This window comes from Larus michahellis, chromosome 1 (assembly GCF_964199755.1).
Source record: "Larus michahellis chromosome 1, bLarMic1.1, whole genome shotgun sequence".
Lineage (NCBI taxonomy): Eukaryota > Metazoa > Chordata > Aves > Charadriiformes > Laridae > Larus > Larus michahellis.
In genome coordinates, this window is record NC_133896.1 from 86,552,943 (window position 1) to 86,575,735 (window position 22,793).

The 22,793-nt window shown below is 44.1% G+C and overlaps 1 protein-coding gene and 1 long non-coding RNA gene across 6 annotated transcripts in view; one reads left to right on the forward strand and one right to left on the reverse strand.

Annotated features, from left to right (window-relative positions):
• Positions 1–4,143: 4,143 nt before the first annotated feature.
• On the reverse strand, positions 4,144–14,267 carry LOC141744319 (uncharacterized). Of its 3 annotated transcripts, none has more exons than XR_012587411.1 (4): positions 14,009–14,267; positions 13,063–13,146; positions 10,288–12,030; positions 4,144–5,307 (listed from the first exon to the last, which is right to left on the reverse strand). It is a non-coding gene; the product is annotated as an uncharacterized LOC141744319 (long non-coding RNA). The 3 variants fall into 3 exon arrangements; XR_012587407.1 differs by having other exon boundaries at positions 4,144–5,395; XR_012587410.1 differs by having other exon boundaries at positions 4,144–5,395; positions 13,063–13,149; positions 14,009–14,256.
• DUSP16 (dual specificity phosphatase 16) overlaps positions 13,012–22,793 on the forward strand; it is a 69,196-nt gene continuing 59,414 nt past the window's right edge. The window contains exon 1 of one of the 3 annotated variants that reach the window (XM_074589899.1): positions 13,012–13,638. The gene's annotated coding sequence lies outside the window, so the exon portion shown is untranslated. Of the gene's footprint in view, positions 13,639–13,758; positions 13,916–22,793 lie in introns of those variants that run through there. The other 2 variants (XM_074589933.1, XM_074589888.1) reach the window with 2 other exon arrangements.

The window sequence follows — 22,793 nt, forward strand, 5'->3', positions numbered from 1 at the left end:
TACAGATGGACGTGATCATGCCCAGCAAGCATGGGTCAGATGAAAAGGGCAGAACAATACCAGATAACACTTTTTGGACATGGCTGGAGCTACCACGGTTTGATTCACCTGAGTAGGTTGGTTTGAAAGCAAATTACTTTTCAGCATGCATTTACAAAAATAGGCTGATCAAATTTTGCATTCCACTTCAGTGAGGTTGCAAACTTTTGCCTATCGAGTGGTCCAGGTGTGACCCAGTAAAAAAGTGCAGATACTCTTGAACTGCTCTTTCTAGTTTCACGTGAGCTGATGCTCTGTCACCTTCCTTGGGAGATACTATTGACACCGACACAACGAATGGAAATATTCGCATGCTTCTCTCTTGGTAACTCACAGCAGATTGGAACAGCTTCTCAGGCACTGGGAGTAATTTAGGTAACAACTAAAATGAGGGACCCAGAAGCTCCATTTAGCTCTTTAGTCAGGTACATACCCTGATCGCATCCAGTATCGGTGTGAGACCTAGGTAAGAGCCAGCTTCTTTCTCTCCTCTCCTGTTTCCATGCAAAGGGAACCCGAAGGCATGCTCCTGGGAGAAACTGTGTCATACTCAGGTGCCCCACTTTGTGGTGGATGTGACCACCAGGATTTGCCCAATTGTGACACCAGCTTAATGCAGGCGTGGGCATGCCCCCAGAGATAGGGCATGATACAGATATTTTGGAAGATCTTGTGCACTTTTAGCCTTTTGCTACTCTGGCTCTGCTCATTTCAGTCCTGACTTCCCTTTAAATTCGCAAGTCAGACTGCTAGTTCTCAAACTACCACGTGGAAAAGGTAACAATCAAGAAAATTGACTACAAATGCACATAAATATCTACTAATTTTTTCCTTCTCATTCACGTATAAATATATGTATAATAATTGTTAGCTCCAGACTATCTCTGACTTGAAAGCATAATTGATTTGTGGCAACTGTTTGAAGATTTGGAGGATTAAATGTAATTATAAGATCAAAATTAGAAAATACTGCCTAGTTTGCAAAAAGCATTAAAGTACAAGATCTGTGGGGTTTCCCCTGTGTCTAAAAGGACTGTATTTTAAATCAAAAAACACACTGTGGACTCTTATTTTTTCTTTTGAATGTTAAACACATTTCAGACAAGACTGATCCAAAGGAAGAAGGAAATGGGCTCTATGAAACACTAGTATATATTGAAATCAAGCTACTTGTTTTTTAAGCAGGTGGTCTCTTTTTAACTTCTACCTCAGGATTTCCCTTAAGAATCTGGGACTGGGGACTATATTGTCCCCCCAGAATTGGGGACTGACACTAGAGTTTCAGAAAACTATATAAAATAGCTCACTCCATTGATGTCTCCGCTGTCTTGTGTTACAGACCATTCATGGTCGGGCTAATGCGGTGTGGTTCTGCATGCGACAGCCCTTTCCTGCACATTCCCCAACAGTTTTGCTGTCAGACCCAGGAGCAGCGTACATTAAAGCTTTATTAACTCCTGAATAGCTCCCCCTCTACAGCACTCCACAAGGGACCATTAGTGGTTCCTGTCTAACCAGGCATATCTCTAGGAAAGAGCTAAATGACGCTGGGAGGTAATTCAAGGGCAGTAAACCTATAGCAAGAGGAGCTTTCATCCTGCCCAGGATCTCTTGAGATCCACAGCTATCTGTTTCCAAATATGACATCAATGAATTTTCTCCATGCATTTTTCCGTGATTTTCCCAGGCTAAGCTGCAGGAAAAACCCCGACATAAGTATGTAGTGTTGATGCCCATGTTAGGCGTTAGTCTGCTTGGTTTCAAAGGCGTCTCCAGAGGCTGATTTAAAGCATTTACATCAGGCTGCTGCTCGAAATCTCTGAAACTTGGAGGTAAGTAGCTAATTATAGACTCCGTGAATAGACCCGTCAGTGGTCATTTCACAGGACCAAGTGATGTCATACTACAGAATAGCTTTGCCATCCGTTTGACTGGTATTTCAAAAAAAGAAGTGCAGGTGGGGGATTTGCATGTGTGTTTGTTATAGATTTTTTTGTTTTGTTTTTTACCATCTCCAGTTCTTCACGTAAATGAGCTATTTATTAACCAACTGTTACAACGTCAGGTATAAACATTAACCAAGGAAGCGATGAATCTATACACAGATCGACAGCTGTTTGCTAAATGTTCACTTTGATTGCATAGATATAGTCCTTAGCCGTCTACTGACTTGCTTCAGTGAAGTCATTCCCTTCCCTCTACCTCCATCTTTCTTGACATCCCTTAAATCTCTAGCTATGTCAGGGAGAAAAGGCCCCATTGCTGAATCTGTGTTGAGACTGCGATGGAAAATTTTCCCCTGATAGTGTCAGAAATGTTATTCGGAGTCCCTCAGATAGCTACAGCATTCTTACATGGAATACAACTCACCCTTTTTCCCCTTTAATGTGTTCAGCAGACAGGTGGCGACCCAACTGGTGGCAAATTCCTAAGTATTTTTATCCTTTAACTCTCAAATGATATGAACAAGTAACAAGAAATGTCATGCACTGAGTATATGAGTAATGTTCCCATTAATCAATCGTCCAAAATAAACTGGCTTATTATGCCTGTTTGTACTATACTGTAGCTATTTGCAGATAGATGTACTGAAAGAGCAAGCCTGATTCTTATCGGCTGTGCTCCATGCGGAGGTTTAGGGGCAGAATCTCTTACAATTTCACTCCTCGTCCACACATGCTTTGGCCAGGCACGAGAGAGATTCACAGATGTTGAATACCACCAAGCTGCAATTGTCTACTTTCTGGTGTCAGCATTTGACTCCCACTTGGACATAATTGCGTATAGAAGCTACGAGGCAGCACAGATCTTTAGCTGCTCTAAACTAGCAATCAGACCCAGCATGTTTTGGAGACAATTGGGATGCTGAAAATGAAGTCCAAACAAAACAAATGACTTTTTAATTCCTAGTTTCAAGAAAGAATGGTTGATTCACTACTTAGGTTGGTGGCTGGTGTCCTGCACATGAATTCGAAGAATGAAACTGGAATTTGTGTTACACCGGAGGCCTCATCTGTCTCAATTCCTGATTTTCTTGCAGCAGTTTTGGCAACAGACTACTACTTGTAATGGATGTGTCACAGAGCGTCCAGGAGTCCTAGAAAAGTGTCGCCGTGTACGTACCTGGAGCAACTCACTTAATGTCTGGTATAGAAAAAAATCTCTGCAAAGGCCATGTAGTTCCAGACAGGTTGCAGTTGCTGCCAGCGTAGTACAGGTTTTCACCATGTAGAAACGATCTGTGCAGGCAAGCACCACCTTTATTTGGTGGGGACTATAGGGCAACATACTCATGATCTGTGCAGCACATCTCAGGGCCAAATCCCCTGGTGCCAGACAAATTGCAGCGTGGTTGCCTTTGCGCTTGCACTTCTCTCTGAAGACAAGGTGTAATCTACAGCCATGTTCCCACCAAAATACACTGAAGTGCCACAGGAAGCACTTAACCTCTTTAAAAGTCTGTTGAAAAGACAGGAGTCTCAAACCACTTGAGCGTACCTGTGTAAAACATTGAAAACAAGATAGGTGCCTTACTCATCAGGATACGGTCGTACTGACTTGTCCCCAAATGCAGAAAAGACAGGTGTCCCTGCATCCGTAGTGCGGGCAGTCTTTATAAAATGGAGATAATTTCAAAAAATTATAAATTTCTTTGGAATCATAATAATTCATAAACAGTTTAGATGGCTTTTTTGCTTTCTATGTTTTTGGCTTATAAAGTTCATAGTCTGGCTGCACAACTGAGAAGAAACAAGAGAATGGTACAATACAGCCCTTTTGCACCACCCTAGAAGTGCTGAGGAACATTTAACTGGAAGTAAATATACCCTGTGCAACTACGCTATCATCTTATGGACAACTATGGAGAGTGAGGTGTGTGACTGAAAATACAGCTCTGGGATTTTTTAAAGATATATTTGCATATGCATTTGTTACTAGGCATTGTGGTGGTGTTGAAGGATTTCATACTTCCATTCCTTCAATTACCTATATACAAACTTGACTCAGTTTATTCCAGCGTCTTTTTTCACACCCCTACCAATGTGAAAGAGCCTCAAATGGATGTAAATGTAATTTGCTACCATAAAAAAAAAGTCCAACTACTAAGCACAACAACTTTTATTGGTCCAATAAAATCTAGAAGCCATGCTGCATCGTAGGCATGCCGTAAGGAGACAAAGTAAAGAAGAAATCTGAATATGTTTTTAACATCCACTGAGATTAATCTGGCCACTTAATATACATTATGTATTTTCACATGATTATTTTAGAGCCTCTCTTCAGCATAAAGTTAAGCTTGTTTGTAAACTTTAACTGTGTACACGTTACTTTAGTAATTTTTACAGTATAAATTCATATTTAATAATCTGGCTTTATAATATTTGGTTAGCAATAATGAGATCAACTCTACAATATATATATTTTTAAAGTACTGACTTATACTGTCCAACCAAACTTCTTCCTGGGATAGCTTTGCTCATAGAAACTTATACATAGAAATGTATACACTGAAATTTCATAATAATTACAGGACTACCTTAACGTTAGACAGATAAATTTTCAGCTAGGGATACTGATGCATGAGAAGATTTCTCAGTGTAAAAGAAGGACACGAGATACCGGAATCGTGACTGCCCCATCTATACCATGCAGTAACTTAGGTTGGAAGGGACCTCTGGAGGCCAGCTGGTCGAACTCCCTGTACACAGCAGAGCCAACTTCAACATTAAATCCAACTCCAAAGTTAGATCAGGTTTCTCAGGGCCTTGTCCGTTCCAGCACTGACCATATCCAAGGATGGAGAAGCCACAGCCCCTCTAGGCACCCGTTCCAGTGTTTGACGACCCTCATTATGAAGAGCTCTTTTCTAGTATCGTCAGACAGCAAACGTCAATCTAATGAGTGTCAAAGAGTAACTCACTCTACTTCCGCTGGATTAGCAAGGTGAATTGAGTCGTCTTGCATTATAACAGTGCCAGATCCACAGCGAGGAAAGTGACAGGAGCTCACAGTCAGAAGCAGAGGGTAGGAAACTGTGAGCTGGAGCATCTCCTTTTGGCATTGTCAACGTGTTAGATGGGCTCAGCCAAGTCATCTGCCTGCATCTTCTCAAGCCATGCACACCCCTGTCAGCTGGGACTGCCTCTGGCACACGTTGGTTCAACACGTTGGCACACTGGTTCACTCTTCCCCTACCGATTGCTGTGCATCCTTTCCCCCACGTAGCCATCTCCTCTGCAGCGGCTCAAGCCTTTGTTTATTCACGTGCTGTAAAACAAATGGGGGACCAAGCTCTGCTTTCAGTGACGGCCAGCTTACAGCATTTGTGCAACTGCATCCTGACCTCCTGCCGGCACTATAGGGTAAGAAGGTATTTTAAATGAATCATCGGTTATAATAACCATTTTTCTTAAACTGTAGCTGACATCATTTAATTGTAAGTCCTCGTACAAAATAACAGATGAATAAACATACAATTTCTGCAACTTAGTAATTAGGCAGGCCCTTCTAACAGGGCCTTCTTTTTCCTTTTATATTCTGGAACTCAAATTGCATCTCCCATTTTCCCATAAACGTCTCCACTGACTGGCTCACAAAAGAATCTGTCCTCGTATGTTCCTGACTAGGAAGTTCTTCTGAGCCTACACAGTTGCCAAGAAATAATGTCTTAGAAAGTCATGTCCTCTACTTGAAATTCCCCCTCTTAAAAAACCTTCCGCCCCATTTGATTTCATAATATCCCACTTAGACTCTAAATGGTCATGAAGATGAACATTCTTTAGTGTAAGTTTATCTGGAACTCATCATCATTTGATCAGTGGATTGAAACAAATTTTTTAATGACCGGAGAGTCAACAAGCCAAATTTATATCTGAGGTAAGTGGGGGCAGCTTCAAATAAGCCATGAGAAGTCTGCAGCAGACTTTTATGTAGAAAATAAAACATTGGATTTGTAGCCCTGGGCTTTACCCTCGCTGATCTTCTCCCCTTCTTTTTGCAAGCTGAACATAAACCAAGGGTTTAAACATTTTTACTGTGTTAATGATTCTTCCCCCAGCTACAAGGAGAACAAGGGGAAAACTGTTTTGAAGCAGAAATGTTCTTGCAAGATTTTCAACCCCCTCCCATAGAGCTAAAAGAGTTGTACCCATAACTAATACACAGAAGCCAGCCTTTTCCTGAGCATCAGAATAGTCAAGGAGGCAATATAAAAATAAACAAGCAGTCCTTCACCTCACCTCCACCTTAGAGTTTTGAACTCAGATTGCTACTAAAATAGGCATATTCTAACCTTGCATCCTAAAAAAAATAAAATGACACACTCTGAAATTTTCACATGCTTCTTTTCCCTGTAACCTGATATTTTCACCTGTCCTTCTTGACAAACTCTGCTGCCTGTTGTTGACAATTGGGCTAGTACCAGCCCAACAATTTTCTGACCATTCAACAAAACAAGACACTCTTCAGAGTTAACAGTCTTTTTTTTTTTCCTATGAATGTTTTTTTCTGTGAGGCCAAAATATTGATGTTCTGGGTGTTATCCACTTAAAGGTTTATATGAATGAAAGCTTATAAATGCAGGTCATTGTGGTGCTCATGCCTTTCTTTCCCATGGCAACAACACACAGTAATTAACTCGGTTTTCTTTTCCCTTTTAGAACTCAGTTTGTTTTCATTTCCAGAGGTTTGTCTATCTTTTCCTTTTTTTGATAGGAAGCTCTTTTTATCTATTAAGTACCTTTTAATGATTCCATGAAAGAGAAATCCATCTCTTTCACAACTATTTGAAAATCACTATAGTTTCACTTGCATATTACTGCAACAGCCAAATTGCACCTTAGAAATAGAATAACCAGCAACCTATCAAATCCATAAGGCTTAGGATATCCATAGGTGTCAGGAGCTGTTAAAGGTAAGCAGAAACAACAAAATGGATTAGGAGAAATGATGAAGACTCTAAAACTGTCAGAAAATTTCCTCTCCTGTGTACATGTCTTGAAAATTATAAATATTTTACAATAAAGAAATATAAAAATAAACTGGTCTTTAATACCACAGGTTATTCATTCACTTTCTATACTCATACTTTTAAACAAGTTTTCTGATTGTGAGCTTACTTGAGCATGCTATGAAGACAGTAACTTTGTACTTAATGGTTTCTATTAACCCACTTTATGTTTCACATATCACAATTTTAAAGCATTTTATGGATGCTGTCCTTTTCCACCGTATCCTTGATACTCTTACGGAAAGATTTCATTAGAAGAAAAAAAAAGTCTAAACTGTATTTAAGGTTGGTAATTACTATACTCTCACATCCTTTAAAGTATTCAAGTAGTTAAAAAGAAGGATATGAATAGTCAAAGAGCTCATACATTTTATGTTGCCCTCATAATAAACACAAATACATTTTCGTTCTGATTCATCATTGGCCACAAACAAAACATGAACATACAAAGCTACTCTCCAGATAGTATAAATTGGCACAGCAACTTAAGTGCTAGTTGAGCAATGATGGTTTTCACCATCTGTGCTTACAGCCCATTACAAGTTGATTTCAATACAAGTACACCAGCCTACAGACAAGTGACTAGCAGTGAGTAAGAGCCAAAAGAAAGAAGGTGAGGGGGGTGTTTGTTGTGACAATTATCTTGATTTCTGGAATGTGTTTGTGATTTTTTTTTTAATGTATCACTTATTTTATTTTTCTGTTGTTGTGGTTGTTACTTAAATATTTTTCTCTTTAGATATAGGGAAAAGTGAGAAATGTTACTAGTTAAGTTTCTCAGTTGCTGGAGATTTGTCTGAACTTGTTGTTTCTTGAGAACAGTATTTCATTATTCTGTTTCCTGATGACAACATGTTATTATGCTTCTTTTCTGTAAATAATATTTATTATGATCTCCAATTTCAAATGCCTTCTCAAAACTTCATCTTGCTCTTTCACACAGAAGTGGCTTAACCATCAAAATAGCTGTCTTTGTTTCTGTTTAAGATGATTAGGATTTATCAAAAACGCCTAAACTTTATAAAGCCCATCCATTAAATCAGAAATCATTATTATTTCTTTTCTCATTGTCTTCTGTTGTCTATCTCTTTTATAGCCTCTCTCTTTGTGTGTGTGTGTCTAATTGCAAACTAAGCCAACAAACTTTTGTGCAAGTGTTTAATTTTACTAAATGTGCCTGTTCAAGGAAGTAAAAAAAGTTACAATTTCTTTTGAGAGACGGAAGAAAAGAGAGGGAGAAGGATGAGTTAGTGGTTAGATTTGGAATTTAAAAGAACTTGCTTCAGTTCGCTGATCTGGAAGTGGCTTGCTGTACTACCTTGAATGAGTTACTTTATCTCAGTAACTCATTCTTATATCCACAAAACATGGTATCATGATAGTCCTCTGTCGCACTGAAGACTTACAGAAATAAAGGGTACCCAGAAACTATGGAGATAGGGATCATGTAAATTCCTATTGAGTAATGGATATAGAATTTATGAAGTAAGGAGACACAGGGAAGCAGACAGCTGGTGCTCTCCTTTCTTTTTCTCTGTACTTTCTGCTGCTCGAGTTCCTGTAATTCTCCCTTTCTCTTCCACTGCTCCAAATCATCCACTGTTGTCCTACAGGGAATAAGAATATTTCTCCATCTTATCTTACGTTCGTCCCAGATCAAAAACACATATCTGCATTGAATGTAGACCTCTCCACTTGCACACTAACCCCAGCTTGTTTGACATGCTATGAATCTGGCAGTCCCGGAGAAGCTACAGGGAAGTAGAGGTATGAAAACTACCTGCAGCAACAGAATAGTGAGGCTATTCTTATTTAACCATTTTCCAGAGGGGTAGAGCTTCCCAAGGTCTGATGCATACATGGAAGGGAAGAATGGGAAGATACTGGTTGTTCTCAACTCGCTGTTTCCCCCTGAGGACTGCGACTCTGCACCTTATGTGTCTGATGCCCGCATTTCTCACACTACTCAAAGTCCTCGTCTCTAGACTGACCTCTCTGATCTCCCTCTGCAAGCTTTTATCTCTCTTCTGCTCTTTCCCCAACCCTCAGTACTACATCTTCTGTTCCTACCAATTTCCAAATCCTCATGTTCCCATCGCTGCTCTCCCACAACCCTGCGCTGCTCTGACTACCGTACCCTGCTCTCTGTGCCAACAAAGCCAGTGGTATTTAAAAATGCTATGAATGTTTCAATGTGGGTATCTCGGCAACCCTTCTATTTTTATATACCCTGAAGAGCTGTTGATAGCAGTTATGTCTGATACAGCAGTCTGCTCTGAAAGCAGATTAGGCCAAACTACCCAGTGCCCCTGAAGCTGTCCATGAAAAGGTCATCACCCCACTTCCCATCTGCTGACTTGGGTTTCCCCTAATCCATTTCATCCAAAACAAACCCGTTCAGCTGACATCTACTATTTAAACTGCTTAAGCTACTCTGGTTGACTTTAGCCGAAACAAGTTTGGGAGGGATTGTGCGAGCAGCTTGCAGGTAGGTAGGAGAGGTGGTAACCTTTGGCAGAAGACAGCCGTGAAGGTGACTGGGAGCTGTCTGGGAATGGTGACCTCTTCAGCAACCGCACTTCACCCCATGGAGGAAGCGAGCACCCACAAGGGGATTTTAAAGCATGGTAAATTCCGTGCTTTAAGTTCAATTCTCACTTATTTCACAAGAGGTTCCTCTGGCAAACCACTCCTCCCCACTGTGCAGATGAAAACATGATGACGTTACTCAGGCTGTCATTCATCTTTCCCCTGTTTAATCACTGCTAACTGATTAACCAAGTGAAGTGCCACAAAATCTATTAGCTGGAAAAGGAACAAAAAGCTATGCTAGCTTTTGATGAATAAATAAAGAGAAACATTTGTAAACAAGGTGTATAATTCTCCAGCTCTTGAAAGTACCCACCTATTCCCCCTCCCTGGCCCCCTAGCAATAGGGGCAGCATGGGGTGACACACTTAAAACCGCTCCCGCCAGAAGCAGGACACAAACTGGTAGGACATGGGCAAGTTTCAAAGTTCGAGTGCTGTTGTATAGCCTGCTGGATAGCCACCATAACGTCTTTCGCCCTTGTTTTACCCCATATAGACACTTCGGGTGTCCTCATCTCATGAGCTCGATAAGGAGGCGCAAGAAAAGGACGCTAACATTACCTCTCTCAATACAGTTTTGTCAAAAAGGGGCACTAAGCTCTGAGGCCGAAAAAAAATGCATTGCCAGAAATGTAGCAAAATACGTACCATAGAACTGACAGACTTCTGAAAGCCTGGGGAGGGAAGGTCAGCAGCTAGGGACATCAGCAAAGCCAGGCAGTCCCTCTCACAGAGGGCTCAGGTGTTCACCAGACTAAGGTCTGAATCTCTCCCTGTTTTGCGCCTGCAGTTCAGATCATTTCCAGGAGCCTGCTGTGGAAGTGGTAGGGAGGAACGAAAGGCTTTCAAGGAAAAAAAAGAAAGTTAAGCTGGAGTTAGACTCTGGCACGCACGCGAACGAGTTACTGCTCCTTCACGAGTGACCACCTGCCAGCTGATGCATGTCAGCTGCCAACATGGGCACGCTTTGCCCATTGCGAACAGGAGGCAAAGGACATGGCCACTAATCTCAATGAAGCGAGGTCAGATGCTGCCTCAGTGTTTCAGTCCTCCAGACTCCTTCCATTTGTGTCTTCAGGCTAGCAACAAACTTGTACAGTTTCATCCTGCAATGCTCTCCCTCATCAGACTCTCTGCTCAAGCTCAGCTGAAAGAAAAAGTTATTCTTAGTATTAACTTCAACCTGCAGGAGTTAATTGTGATATCGGTGTGGTTTAGTCGCACTTTTTATTACATTAGGAAGAAAAAAATCCTGACTCTGTATTAAAGAAGCTTTAATTTTCTGTCCTAGACTTTTCTGTATATATCCTTTTTTTTCAGCTAAAAATAAGAATATTCCAAAAAGATCACAAGTATTTTTTATTTTTACAGTGAGGAAACTTTTTCAGTCTCCCAATTAAAAAAAAAAAAAAAACCCAAAAGAACAGTTATGTAAGGTGTTACCGAGTTGAGACGACAAAAGGGAAAAGAGAATTGAAGTGTCTTTCCTCCTCACTACGCGCCCCTCTCCGCTGCTCCCCACTTGTGAGGATAACAGTGCTGGAACTATTTGTTCCTGCACTCTCCTGGTCTGAATAAGCCGGGGCACTGGCTGTCGCCTTGAGTTTCTCTGGCACGCTCTCTGATCCCCTTCGTCAAAATGGGTCACTTCTAGCTCCATTAACCAGCAGTTAATGTGCAGACTTTAAATACTGTGGGCACTTTGGGGGTTTGCAGAAGGTGTCTTCAGGGCCACTGGTTTATTGAGACAAAAAGGCAAACCTGCTCTTCAGCTACCACGAGACAGACACGTGCAAAATACTGAACGTACTGACATAAATTGCTTTACCACAGCTTCTTCCCTGCTTTTGATTTTTCTTTTGTCACTGCCTGATGGAGACTGGGCTTCTCTTGGGACTTCTCTCTCCTCAGCACGCTCTGCGCTCCCTTGCAGAGGACGTGGCTGTTCAGCACGAGTGCCAACAAGGCTTCCTTGTGAGAGACAGCTCGCAACTCCTTAAGACCAGGCCCTCAGGCCCTTTGTCAAGGTGGTTCCTGGTCAATTTTGCCAGGACAGAGCCCACCGCCGTATAATTTGTTCAGAGTTGCCTGTATCCCGAAATGCCAACCACACAAACTGTTTTACTGTGGGTGATAGCCTTGTGCCTCTCCCAAGGTGCTTTGTTTGAAGCAGAAGCCACCAAGAACGCAAGGACCCGTGCGGTTAATCCTCTTTCTCATGCTGTCTTCCAAGGGTTTTGCAGCACAGGGATTCAAAAGCCAGCGGAGGAGAACGACCAGGGTTTGAATTCTGCCGTGTATGGCGTCCTGCACGCCCAGCAGTGCCGGCAGGCTCTCCTTCGCCGTGGTGCCTCCGAGGGAGAAAGAGGGCTGCACAGTATTCCAGTGTACCTGGAAGAGGGATGCGTAAGACAAGACAGGACCCATCAAGTCTCTGAGGGACATACCTCATTGGTACTAGACAGAACAGACACGTTAGATAACATAACTGTATTTCTGTGTGTCCGTTTAGACTTAACTTTCGCTTTCCTCAAGTTATTTGTTTTAGATGCGCTTTTTACCTATTTTTTTTTTTATTATTATTTAACAAGGTAATTTAAAGGGTGAAGGCCCACAGTGCGCCATGTCACCAGCGGGGCGCCCTGCCCACACCCACGCTACCACAGGAGGACCTGACGCCTCGCTCTGAGGGCCCTGCGTGGCACCCCACAGGGCTCCATTTTCAGATGATAACACCAGTACATGGGGTGCCACCGGGAGCGCCCGCTGCGCTGCCAAAGGCCCTTTAGCCGGTGGCACCGAGCACAGGGCAGGCTGAGGGGAGGCCGCGGAGGGACCGGGCTCGCCACTGCGTCGCGCTGCCCCACACGCCCGGGGAGGCCCGCGGCGACGGGCCCGCCCCAGGCCTCGGGTGTGGAGACGGGCGCAGGCCCCCAAGCCGGGGATGGCAGGGGACGCCGGGGCTCTGTGGAGAAGGCACGGGAGAGGCGAGGGCCGGGCAGCCAGGGCAGAGCGGGGGAAGCCCGCCTCCGCGGCCGGGCGAAGGGCGGAGAAGAGCGGCGGCGGCGGCACGGTTGAATGGCTCCGCGGCCCGGGCTCCTCCCCGGGGCCGTCCCGGCGGCTCCAGCGGGAGGCTGAGGAGAGCGGACGCGTGTGTCGTCGCCCCCACTCCCGCCCCGGTGACAGCACGGTGCAGCCTGAGCCCCCCCGCCCCCACCACCGGCGCTGCGAGGCGGCGGCTGCCGCCTCCCTCTCCCCGCAGGGCTCCTCTCTCTCGCCCCGCTCCTCCTCTTTCTCCCTCTCCCTCCCTCCCCCCCATCTTCACCCCCCGGCTGAGTTCATTCACTGGGATTGGTTTCAAGTGACGCCATCGCTTTATTTTTACACCGATGACCTCATCCCAGCAGCTTGAAGTTTACTGACCAGCAAAACTCTTTTTCTCTCGCTCGCTCGCTCCCCTCCTTGTTGCCCGCCTGCGCTGCCCGTTTGTTTGTAATCCTTTGGGTCCTTCTGGGAAACGAAGGCTTTTAAAAAAAAAAACAAAACGAACACCAAACACGAAAAAAAACCCCAGCCCCCAAAACTTTCTCCCCTATCCCGAGCTTTTCAGCGTGTGTCGTGTCCCTCCCCCCCCCCCCCGTCACTGTCCCCTTTTAATTTTCTCAAGCCATCTTGGGGGGGGGGAGGGAGGAAGAAGAAGGAGAAGAAAAAAAAAGCTCCAAATATTTCCTTTTTCTTCTCCTCTCCCCTCCCACCTTCCCCCTCTTAAAAAAAGAGCTGAATACAATTGTTTTGCTTGTTTGTTGTTAGTTTTTTGATTGCTTTTTTTTCATTATTATTATTAAAGAAGAAGGAAAAAGAGGAGCGTTCCCAGCGGCTGGAAGGAGACAAAGTTGTCTCAGGCGGCAGCGGCGAGGCCGGTGGCAACAACTTATTGATCCGTGCCGAAGGGACGGCCCGACCGACCGACAGACGGACGAGAGGGGGGGGGATGAAACAGTAAGTGCCGTCAGGAGCGCAGGGACCCCCTCGCCCGGGGCCGAAGCCAGCCCGGGAAGGGGGCGAGGGGCGCCGGGGGTGGGGGGGGGCGCGGCGGGGCCGGGCCGGGCTGGGCGGGGAGGAGGAGGAGGAGGAGGAGGGAGGTGAGGGAGAGGCGGGAGCCCTCCTTCCCTCTCTCCCTCCTCCCGCATGCCCTTCCCCGCCGCCCCCTCACCTCCGGAGGAGAGCGCCTGCAGCGGACAGGTCGCTGCCCCGGCCCGGGCGGGCTCCGCAGGTGGTAAGGAACCGGGGCGGGGGGTGAGCGGGAGCTGGGTACCGGCAGGGCACGGTACGGTACCGGTACCGGCGGGTCGCCCCGCGCTCCCCCTACCTGCTGCGGGGCGGCCGGCAGCCTGCTGCCCGCGGCGGCTCCTGCCTCCTCCTCCTCCTCGTCCCTTCCTCTCTCGCCTCCCGTTATCCACCTGCCTCTCCCAGGCGGCCGGTGTGCGGGGCAGGGGAGGCAGCTGGCCGCTGGAAAGGGGCGAGGGAGGGACGGCCGGCTTCTGGGTGCGGGGGATGCGCGGGGAGGCTGCCGGTGTGCGGGGCGGCTGCCGTGCCTCCGCCTGGGCGAGGGAAGCGCGCCTGCCTTCCCGAACTTAGTAAACAGTGCTGGCTCCCCGACGGGCTTTCCGGCCGCTTAAAATGGTCGGGGATGCTTTAAAACCCCCCCCCGCAAGGGCTGCCGGAGAAACCTTGGAAGTTGTGCCTTTCGACTTGGGGAAAGGTTTAAATTGAGGCAGTTGTGACAAAATGGAGGGCTGCCGAGCGAGGCAAATTGCAAATTGTTTAACCTGGTATCGTGCTCGCGTCAACTCGTAACTCCCTGGCCGGCACCAGGACGCGGCCTGACAGATACCCGCCCTCTCCCGACTTTATTATTATTTTACTATTTCTTCCCCCTCCCCCCCCCCCCCCCCCCCCACCATAGAAGCGTTGGGGTTGAGGAGTTGAGCGCGCATCAGTGCGTGCCGAACAAGGTGTATGGGATGTGCCTGTTGCAAAGCCTGACCAATGGCAGGATTTTTCAGTGTCCAAAAAGGTTCTGGTTAGATGTCAGATGGGAAGCTGCTGTTTTTTAGAAAAGCCAGGAGAATATACTTTCTTTTACTGTCGCTTCAGCTGGTCGAAGTAGAAAATTGATCTTTGGGTTTTCCTTCAAGTGAAGGGTGTAGTCATAGCGAGCTGTATTGTCTGACCTATGACTAACTTTTTTTTTGTTCAAACATTCAGTGTATACCCAGCAGAATAAATAAATCTGTGCTCGTTTTGAAAGCTAAAAGCAGACTGAACTGTCTCTCCTTGCAAGGATGTCTGTCGGGGTTCTTAAAAGAAAAAACCCCAACCAAAACCCCAAAATGCTTTTGTAATCTTTGCTTTAAGATTTATGCTATTCCTGGCAGCATGTGGTTTGGTAGATACAGAGTTTATAAAGTCACAACTGACCAAAGTGGAGTTGGTTTAGACCCTTGTGTTTTGAGGGGAGGTAGGAAAATAGTAAGTCTTATTTTCTTTTTATGGTGTTCATCCCACTGCCCATTGGAGATTGAAGCATTCATCACAGTTGTTTATGTTGGTTGTCTGGGGGTTTCTATTTGAATGTGAGCAAGTATGCAATGGGGGGGGGATGTACTTGTATTTTTAGCTTTAATTTTTAATGACAAAAGATAGAGGAGCGATATTCAAAAGTAAATCCGGCATTTACTGAGTATGCTTATTAATATTTTTAGGAAGGAACCTATAAAAAAATGTCTGAGATGTAATAAATTCTGGTCATTATGCTTGTTTAATACAGTAGTGCTTCAGTATGTCCTAATACACAATTTCAAAGTCTCTTTTAAAATGAACAAATAAGTAAAGCAGCAGAGAAGGGGCCAGTTCTTTGCTAATTAGAGGTGGTGGCTGCAAAATGCTGTATGGTTCAATACACGTGCAAAGGTCCAGAAAACCCAATCAAGCATTTTAAAACACACCACATTGTATGTAAAGATACATAAGTACATTCCTGCTCCGGTAGGTCTGGTTTTGTTAGCTACCTAAGCAGATATAATGGAACAAAATCACACCAGAAAAACTGCTGTAGGAGAAAGCGAGCTCAATTTATCTTTGTTTCTGTAAAACGCACGCTCTTCTTTAAGCAAAGGCAGCTAGCCTGGCAGGGATGTTTGCTTTTAGCTAGAATAGCTTCAGCCATCCATAGGAACGGTATCATCAGAAGCCGTGCAGGAATGTGTTAAATGGATTTCGCTAGGAGCTTTGTCTCTCAAGCCAGCGCCGGCTCTTCTGGGGTCCTGCCAGCCCTCAGCCCCTGGAGGAGTTGCTGTTGTATCTGCCATGTGCCTGTGCACCTTCCTTGGCAAAACGATGCTGCCCTGGGAGTCCGGTCCCTCTGTATTCCCAGCCGGCAGCTGGGGGCGGGGGAGCGAAGTTGTACGGGGTCACCAGAGACTGGGTGGTGGGACAGGTCAGCTGCTCCTCTGCCTTCAGACAAGTGATTTCTGTAGGCTGTGAGAAGCCCAATGGAGGGCAAATTCAGGCTCTCTTCTACACCTCTGTAAGAAATGCTGAGTAGGTAAATCAGCCATTGATTTCTGTTACGTGCATTGGTCTTCAAGTGTGGTCTGCTCCAATGCGCTGTGTGGTAGGAGCTGTGCACAGGGCGAGGGCCTCTCTCAGTCACCTGTCTTTTCAAAGCTGGATGCCTTAATCCCCAGACCTATTCAGGAATATTGACTGTTTTCGAAATACAAATTTTCCAAGAAATACTGTAAGCACAGCTGAAGCAATTTTTCCCCTCAAGAAAAAGGAAGCAGAGTGATAGCTTTCACTTATACTACGCCTGTTGAATATTCTAGGACTTCTTTTTTTTTTCTTTTTTTTTTCTTTTTCTTTCCTGTAAAAGCAGTCAGGAAAGCATCATGGATATTCTTCAAGTGCTGACAATCCTTAATAGCCAGATGACGTAAAGTAGTTACTGTCAAAGGATGAGGTGTGGAAGGATTGGCACATCCCTTCCTTTTTCTTTTTGGCTTTTATTTCACCCCTAGGAAGAAAGCAGGGTTTGGCCTGCGAATCCTGTGAATCTGTCTTTACAGATTTGTTGTTATGTCGATCAAATGACTAAACGTTTCTTGCAATCTTGTAGCGTTTTGTCCATAGTTGTGTAATGGTACATCCATGATTGTTTAAGAAGAATTATCACGAAGCTGTTTTTCTGGGTAATAGGGAAGCAGCCATGCCCCTGATGTGTTGAATGGTACATTCACTTTCGCTACAGTTTCTTAGGGATTGCATCCAGATTTAGTGTAGTGACATGAAGGGTTTCGGTGTAATATTTTAAATACCAGTAACTACACATCATATCAGTATTGGTAATATTTCTCTGATTTATTTGGTGTCCCCCTTCATAAAGAAAGAGTAATGCGGCATTCTTTAGGGCTGTCGATTGCATGTGTGGCCTTGGCTTTCTGCACGAATCAAAAGCCATAGGTGATGGGTGGCCTGGTGATGTGTATCAGGATGCCTGCCTGGACGAAATTCAGTGGTAACTGAAGACCAGGAGTCGTTCACGTGAAGGCGAAGCAAACACCGCGACTTCAGGCTACTTCCTAGTCGTTACTTGGGGGACCCTATCCTCGGGGGTTTCTTTATCAGTAGTGTAATAGTGTCACCGCCCTGATACCAAAGCTAATTGAGAATGAAACTGTTTCTGGAGCAGGGCCGGAGGCTGAGGTGCTCTGTGCTGCTGCAGTGTTGCTGCTGGCTGAAGACGGCCGTGGGAACAGGGAAGTTTGTATCACCACTTCTCTCCTTCGCCAGACCTGATCTTTAGATTGGGATTAGCTTGGTAGCTCCAAATAAGAAATCTCCCTTACAGTTGTTCTGTAACTTCCTATAACACCTGAAGAACGCCCAAAATACGCATTAATGGTAAAGTTTGGCATCTTAACTTCTGTGTTTGCGTAGTTTTAATTGGAGCAGTTATTGGTTTGCTTATGGATAGGGCCTGTTGGCAGCTATCCTCGTCTCCAGTGGAGATGATGTTGGCCACCAGTGAATTACTATTCCTCAGCGATCAAAGAAAATCTGCGTCTAGGCTGTGTGCATGGAGGACGAGAGGGAAGATGGGCGTGAGTTCAAGGCCTTGTGTTTCCTTTTGCTGCGCTATGTGGTCTGCTGCTGAGCCAAGGCTGACCTACTCGGAGTTGGCTTTGGGAAGGCTGGCAGCTTTCCACGTTGTGTCCCTACGAAATGCTCCTGCAGCCAGAAAAAAAAAAAAAAAAAAAAAAACCACACAAACCAAAAAACCAAACCAACCCAAAACCAAATTAATAATTGGGCAGGCTGGGAAAGAGGGGAAAGAATGTTGCTGCAGCGAGGGGAGGTTCGCTGTGGGGATGCAGAATGATCTCTTCTGCCACGGACCTTCCCGAGCTCCCGTGCTGCTGCTTTTCCGTGCTTCCGCTGCCCAAAGCCGTAACATTGGTGCTGCGTGAATATACGAAAGGAACTGCTGAAACAAGGTCGTCCTTTGTGGGGAAGCCGGTTATCTCTGCTCTTTCTTGGTCACAATGTGAGCCATACGTCGCCACTAACTTATGCAGCTTCTCTTTAGTGTGTTCTTGGAAGTAATTTTGCCCTGTGTAGTGCAAGTTTTCATCCTGTTTCTCAGAAAGTAGGATCAGTTTCTTGCACAGACCTCCTCAGGTAAATTTGCGCTCTCATTTGGTTTCAAGCTTAAGTTATAAACTTGTGTCAGTTGTTTCGCAAATAAAGATAGACAAGTGGAGGTGTGCAGGGGCTTTCAGTAGTTGAGAATAAATGTAATTTTTTTTTCTTCCTTTTCTTCTATCCAGAGTGATAGTCTGCTAAAATAGTATGAAAATTTTTCTTCATAAAATAATAACTATGTTCCATTACATTAGTTCGGCAGAGAACTATGACCCATGGTTTCTAATATTGAGACTAAAACAATGTTACCCATTTTCATTGTGCTCCACTTGATTTTGCTTTACTATAATAATCTATAAAGTGAGCCTGTTTGTTGACTAAATGATAGATTGATGGCTTGTACAACTACTCTTTTTTTAGACATCCTTGCCTGCTGTCTAATGTTTTTTTGTATTACCGAAGGCTTTGCGGGAGGCAAAAAGATGTGTCTGAGTGTGTAATGTAGCAACACTGGAATGAGAACTTTACAGAAAGCATAAAACGAGGAGGACAACAGAGACTAAATGTATGAAATTCCTTTTATGCGCACGTTCTTGAGTTTGAATAACTAGTATGTATTCAGCCTCTTGGATTAGAAGGCTTTGGCTCTGCATGTGTAGCATAGATGTTGCTCTCAAAATAGGAAGGCAACTCTGCCTCCCCCCACGCTATTCCGGATAAAAATTGATTCGGTACTGTGTTTTGCTCCTACTGAACTTCTAATAAAGCATATTTAAAGGCTGAATAATTCATAATGTTGAGGATATAAACCCCAGACTTTTAATAACGAGAGTGTTGGTTTTGCTTCTTGATTGCTAGATGTAAGAATCATTCACCTCAGACTTGAAAGACTGAAATCTTCCCTGTCAGGACTCGGGTTTCTACCTGCCAAGATGGTGCTTGCAGGGGAGTGACTTTCTCGATAGTGCGTATTTCACTAAGCTTATACAGTCCCTTAAGCATGGAAGCCATCCATCTTCTCAACACCATCTTCCAAATACATGCAAAGAGTCTGAACTACACTTCAGGGGGCTTCTCTCAGCATGCCATCCTGCTACTGAAACAAAGCTTAATTTCAAAGGTGCGTCATAAGCACCAAGAACATTTGCCTAAAGAACAGGCATGAGATTACTTTCCACTCATTGTATTAATGTTATCTAGAATAAGTATAGCACCTATCATCTCTACAGTTCCCACAAGTATTTTGTTACAGGTGGTAACCTGCTTAGGTGTTGGGATTTCATACCTTCTTTAAAAATTATGCTTGGGACTCAGTGTTTTCTCTTGCTTTGCAGCTCTGCCATCCCTCCCAGTTTCATGGGAGTCTGTTCAAACTCTGGAAAACTGTAAGGGAAGAGAGCTGGAGGGGGAAGAAACTTTTTGTTATGTATCTCTCTCCTAACCCCATCATACTCAGAAGTGCCTTTCTAAAATAAGAGAATTTAGGTAGAGGCCTCTTACTAGGAAGACTTGGGGAGCAAACAGAATAAACTTTCAACCAAGATTCATAAAGCTTTGACAGTTTTTAAGCAAGGACAAAGAATATTCCAGCAAAAAAGTACAGCAGCAATCTTATTGCATTGAGTTGACATGTTGTTAGGTCCAAGGAGGTCTGAAAGTACACACTAGCAGAAGACAAATGGTGTCACCACTTTAGTAGGGTTCCCTCTGCCTGTCCCAAGACCCTGGGTGCAAGGCAGGTGTGCTCCAAATTGAGGATAGGCTGTGGAAATCTCTCTTCCCGTAGTCTGTCTGGAGTTACGCATTGATGGCAAGGCTCTTCTCATAGCAACAGGACCCAGTACCACCTTCTCCTTTCTCCCAGGCTACTCCCATGCCTTAAAAACTCTCAAGCTTTACACAGTGGGTGCTCTGAGGCCTTACTGAAGAGAGGCAATGAACAGTGACAGGTCTATAGGTTCATAGTCCCGTATCTCGGGAAGACAGCAGCTGAAGGCAAACAGGCCCTGTCTTTGTAAGAGCTGGTAAACTCCATGTTCTCCTAGCTAGTAGGAGACTTATTTAGATAACAAAAGCATAGTTAGATAATAAAGCTGCTTCTACTGGTGCTATGCTCTGATACCTTGTTTGTTTCTCACTGTCTCCCTTTTTTGTTGCGTTTTGTTTTTTCTTGCATGTAGCTTTTCATCTGAATATGTATGACGATGTATTTTTCCTGGTCAGTGGAGTAAGCTCTCTTGTGCAGCTGGTGAAAATCCCTGGCTTCTCATGGTTGACACATTGTGAGCATGCTGTCAGCTTCTCCGTCCTCCTTTCTGCGTGTTAGGTGATCCATGTTTGGATGCCATCCAGTTGACAAAGCCTGCTTCCTCAGTGTGGTTCACTTCGCCTGTCTGCTGTGACTTCCAGGTGGACCTATTTGAAGGTGCATGAAAAAAATCTCTTTATCCCGCCCAGACATGTTTGTATGAGTAGCCCATTTGTTGTCTATTTCCTCTCAAAATATTACTGAAAGAAAGTTAACTCCTTCAAGCATAAAATGGATGAAAAAGAATAGTAATACAAGTGCAAATCTCCAAGATGTTAGTCATGACAGAAAAAAAAAGTGTCAAAATAAGTATCAGTGCATGTTTTTCCAAGATACTCTTTCCATGGTGAGACCCACATCTTTCTGCCCCCTCAAATCTACAGAACTCGAATCTTTTTCTCGGACTGAGGCTTGCATGACTTGCCAGCCCTCCCTACAGGTGTGACCTGTTCTGGAATGAGGAAACGCAGGGTGTCTTTTCCCCTGCTGCCTCGTGTATGGTTAAACCTATAGCAAACGGAGGAGGAAGCTTAGGCATGCTGTTCCTCTGACAGCCTTCTGCAAATACAAGCTATTAATGACCATTGCCTTTCATGGGCAAAAACAGTACTGGCAATTCCTTTGTGCACTTTATTTAATGGCGTAACAAGCAAGCACATTAGCTATTTTTATTCAAACACCCAGACATAAGCCAGTATGGCAAAGTGGCTATGAAATGTCTGCATAGCTGAGTGAAAATACAGCTGCTGTTTAAAACAAAATCTTTTTCTTTTAGTTACAGGTTTTTAAGAGGGTTCAACCAATGATTGTCTAATCTTTCTAATTGAGCTGTGGTGAGGATTTTCAAGATTTTGCATTAAAATAGGCAGAATGTTCGTTTCAGTCGCTGACTTTGTCTACTGTTTCAGGCAACAATAAGGAGGTAATGCAATAGGGGAGGTGGGCAGGTGGGGGAGACGGGACTGATTCAGGTTAAAGGTTCGGGTCTTGTCCTTTCAGGACTATCTGTTCTCACGTGCTGCTTAGTGGCAGGCACACAAACAGAGCTGAGCACAGTGACACTGTTAGCAAATGCTAGCTGAGAGAGGAGCAGTGTTTGTTTTGGCAATTTTTATAAGCTGCCAAGTCCTTCTATGGTGGGGTTTTTTTCTCTTTTTTTCTTTTTTCTTCTTCCCCCTTTTCCTTGAGGACGTGGTCTACTTTGGTAGAAAAATGGCTTTTGTGGCTTGATGAATAATTAAAAAAAAAAAATTTCAAGATGGTGTTGATGATTTAAGTCTTCGAATATTTCAAAGCCAAGAATTTATGTTATGGATTATCTTGTGAGGGACGTTGAGCTTTTATTTCTGTGCATGTGTAAATGCTCAATAAATAGTAATACCTTGTTATTGACATGCGTGGTCTCCAGTTCAATTTTGGTTTTAAAAAAAAGAAAACATAACTTTAAGCATGTGGTAGATGTTAGAGGTCCTAAGGAAAAAAAAATCAATCACTTTAATATTATGCTTTTCCTGACCTGGAACCTGCCTGATACTGGAGTACGTATCCAGTAGTAGCACGTTTTTCTATATCTTTGCTTGACTAAATTATAAAGTAAACTTACAAAAATCTTCTTATTATATCCACCAAAGTGAGGCATTTCTATTGAGTGCTTAATGTTTGGCCCAACTGGTGATACTGCTTTTCAGTACAGTCAAGCATTATTCTTGCTTAGCTATTCGTCACTTGTTTACCTCTTTTTCCGTTTATGTTGGCAAAGTGAGAATCTACAAGCGTAACTTCCTCCTTGAAAGGTCTCTCCCTTTCAAATGTCAATTGTTATACATCAAAGCACAGCTGGAGAAATCTACCTATTGGTAGAGAACAGCATTACTTTCTTTGGACAGGTGGAGTGGAATGGGTCTCAAGTCGATCACCTGCTTTGGGACATGATGAAAGTAAAGTAATTGAACCACCAACACATAAGCACATCTTTCAGCTTCTCCACCAGCAGTAGGCTTTCTTTAATTCAGAATTCTGCAGAATTAGTTCTGATTTATGTAGAAATGGTTAACTTGAAATGCAGTACTATCTTCTGATGTCCATGGACAGAGCTGTGACCCTTCTACTTTTACTCAAAATGTGGTTAAATTGTAGTACA